Source organism: Coregonus clupeaformis, chromosome 9, assembly GCF_020615455.1.
Source record: "Coregonus clupeaformis isolate EN_2021a chromosome 9, ASM2061545v1, whole genome shotgun sequence".
In the NCBI taxonomy this organism is placed as follows: Eukaryota; Metazoa; Chordata; class Actinopteri; order Salmoniformes; family Salmonidae; genus Coregonus; species Coregonus clupeaformis.
In genome coordinates this window covers 8,133,751-8,137,383 of record NC_059200.1, presented here as the reverse complement: position 1 = coordinate 8,137,383, position 3,633 = coordinate 8,133,751, and positions in this window count along the sequence as shown.

The following is a 3,633-nucleotide window of genomic DNA, read 5'->3' as shown; positions in this document are numbered from 1 at the left end:
GATTTAAAAACTCAGCTCACACAGAACTGGTTGGGGTGTTCATTATTTTCCCTATATACAGTGCGTTCGGAAGTATTCAGACCCATTTACTTTTTCCACATTTTGTTACATTACAGCCATATTCTAAAATGGATTAAATTAATGTTTTTCCTCATCAATCTACACACGATACCCCATAATGACAAAGCAAAAACAGGTTTTTCAAATTTTTGCAAATGTATTAAAAATAAAAAACAGAAATACCTTATTTACATAAGTATTCAGACCCTTTGCTATGAGACTCAAAATTGAGCTCAGGTGCATCCTGTTTCCATTGATCATCCTTCAGATGTTTCTACAACTTGATTGGAGTCCACCTGTGGTCAATTCAATTGATTGGACATGATTTGGAAAGGCACACACCTGTCTATATAAGGTCCCACAGTTGACAGTGCACGTCAGAGCAAAAACCAAGACATAAGGTCGAAGGAATTGTCCGTAGAGCTCAGAGACAGGATTGTGTCAAGGCACAGATCTGGGGTAGGGTACCAAAAAAAAAATCTGCTGCATTGAAGGTCCCCAAGAACACAGTGGCTTCCATCATTCTTAAATGGAAGAAATTTGGAAACACCAAGACTCTTCCTAGAGCTGGCCGCCCGGCCAAACTGAGCCATCGGGGGAGAAGGGCCTTGGTCAGGGAGTTGACCAAGAACCCAATTGCCACTCTGACAGAGCTCTAGAGTTCGTCTGTGGAGATGTGAGAGCCTTCCAGAAGGACAACCATCTCTGCAGCACTCCACCAATCAGGCCTTTATGGTAGAGTGACCAGATGGAAGCCACTCCTCAGAAAAGGCACATGACAGCCTACTTGAAATTTGCCAAAAGGCGCCTAAAGACTCTCAGACCATGAGAAACAAGATTCTCTGATCTGATGAAATCAAGATTGAACTCTTTGGCTTGAATGCCAATCGTCACGTCTGGAGGAAACCTGGCACCATCCCTACGGTGAAGCATTGTGGTAGCAGCATCATGCTGTGGGGATGTTTTTCAGCGGCAAGGACTGGGAGACTAGTCAGGATCGAGGCAAAGATGAATGGAGCAAAGTACAGAGAGATCCTTAATGAAAACCTGCTCCAGAGCGCTCAGGACCTCAGACTGGGGTGAAGGTTCGTCTTCCAACAGGACAACGACCCTAAGCACACAGCTAAAACAATGCAGGAGTGGCTTCGGGACAAGTCTCTGAATGTCCTTGAGTGGCCCAGCCAGAGCCCGGACTTGAACCCAATCAAACATCTCTGGAGAGACCTGAAAACAGCTGTGCAGCAATGCTCCCCATCCAACCTGACAGAGCTTGAGAGGATATGCAGAGAGAAATGGGAGAAACTCCTCAATATACAGGTGTGCCAAGCTTGTAGCATCATACCCAAGAAGACTTGATGCTGTAATCGCTGCCAAAGGTGCTTCAACAAAGCACTGAGTAAAGGGTCTGAATATTTATATAAATGAGATTATTTATTTTATTTTTTCTTTATTAACAAAAATGTCTAAAAACCTGTTTTTGCTTTGTCATTATGGGGTATTGTGTGTAGATTGATGAGGGGGAAAAAACAATTTAATCAATTTTAGAATAAGGCTGTAAAGTAACAAAATGTGGAAAAAGTCAAGAGGTCTGAATACTTTCCGAAGGCACTGTAACTATACCTAGGTATTCACACCCACACCACTCCATGTGCATCAATGCACCATATGGATCTTCAACGGTTCTAGCCTCCCAGCAACAGTGGTCCCAGACCACATAGACAATTCAGAAATGCCTATAGACCGCAACTTCCTATACATATGAAACAACACCGTGTTCAATAACACAATGTGCTATTATTAGTAGTCCCAGGCTACGATGGGTGGTGGTGGACAGAACCCCTAGATAACGTTATAGATGGAAAAACCCTCTCACATAGAACTGGAAAACTCAGCTCACACAGAACTGGAAAACTCAGTTCACATTCACACTGGAGCTAGTCCCCTGACAGCTCTCATTCACTCGGTATGTTATAGCTAAATTTCAATCTCTTATTATCCAATTTTCAATCAGCTTATTATCCATATAATACCACGTAGACACTTATCTTATAAATGCCTACAGACAGCTGTTAGCAGGGCTTTCCATGGTACCGTTACGCCTTCGCTCTAGTCTTCTCATAAAACTAGTGAATAGCCTTCTCTCTATAAGACTATGGGTACCTTTTTATGCGTTACTCGCCTTGATTTTATTTGTTATCATTTATTTTTATTTGTATACAGATTCATTTAAATTGACTTACTGAAATTCAGTTGCCGTCCCTCAATTGTTCGCGGATGATGTGTCTCCTCCTGGGCAGCTCACAGTAAGGGTCTGGTCTGGGCGGGTTTCGTTGTCTTTTGGTCAGAGGGACATTTCCTTCACGCTTAAAAAAATGTGCCACCGGTTTTCCTCGCAGACCCCCACTGGAAAGCTCCTCAGGCAGAATCAATCAAATTGTTTGTGACGCCAAATTGTTGTAGAAATTCTTACACAGGGACACTCGAAGTCAATCTTAAATGAATCATTGTTTATTATCAGTTAACTGGAGAGGTTCCAACAAGCTTGATGCACCATAGTGAACGTCTGTCAGGAGCTCTAATGGGGCAGTCCCGTTAGTTCTCTTATATACTGCAGACAAGTCATATTTGCATGATTTAGCTTATTCATAATTAATTAATCATTAACGTTTGCTTCATTCATGTGACCGACCAATACTGGTTCATGCATGTGACAGACCAATACCTCACGAGGCTTCTTCTCTCTAAGCTGAAACCTTGAAAACAAGGGTCTGGGTGTACTGCCAAATTGCAGATACTGATAGTGAGGATTCGTTCAATCAGTCACTTGCATGAACACAGAAAACGGTTATTAGAAAAGCGCAAACAGAACACAGAAATGTATAAATAGAAAAGCACCAACATAAAACGTTTCATCACACTACATCAAATCAAGTCAAACTTTAAATGCACTTTAAGTAATGTGTGATTTGATGTAGTCCTATTCTTTTTGGTTGAGATGTAGATGTGAATCCAATATATCAATTATTAATTTGTTGACAAACAGGAATTAAAGCCAGACTAAGTCAGTGGCACAAAAGATACATCTCCTTCAGGTGTTGATATTTGGTTGCGTTGACAACCAAAAACAATTTAATATCAACTTTGCAATACAGTAGCTAAATAGCCTATTAACTTGTTGACAAGTTAACAGATGATATGTTGGTTTCATGTCTAAAACGAAACCCAAAAATAAAAGTTAAAGAAAAGGATTAAGCCAGTGGCTCAGATGAAACTATCCAAGCATTAGATATATCTCGTAGAAAGAGGAGGAAGGGAAGCGCTACTAAGGTACACAATAGTAAATGTTGGTAGACAGAAGGTGCTCTTTGGTCAAAGGGGTGAATTGGTCATCAAAAAGAAAGGAGGACCAAGGCACTCTTCATATAATTAATTAAAATGCCTTTATTAGTATGGCATGTTCAATAGAAACAAGTTTTATTTTTTTAAGTCTCTATACACCACCATTGAACATGAACAAGGTTTGGCAGCTATGCACCATTTCTTGAGTCCCCGACCTGAAACTGAGATGCCTCC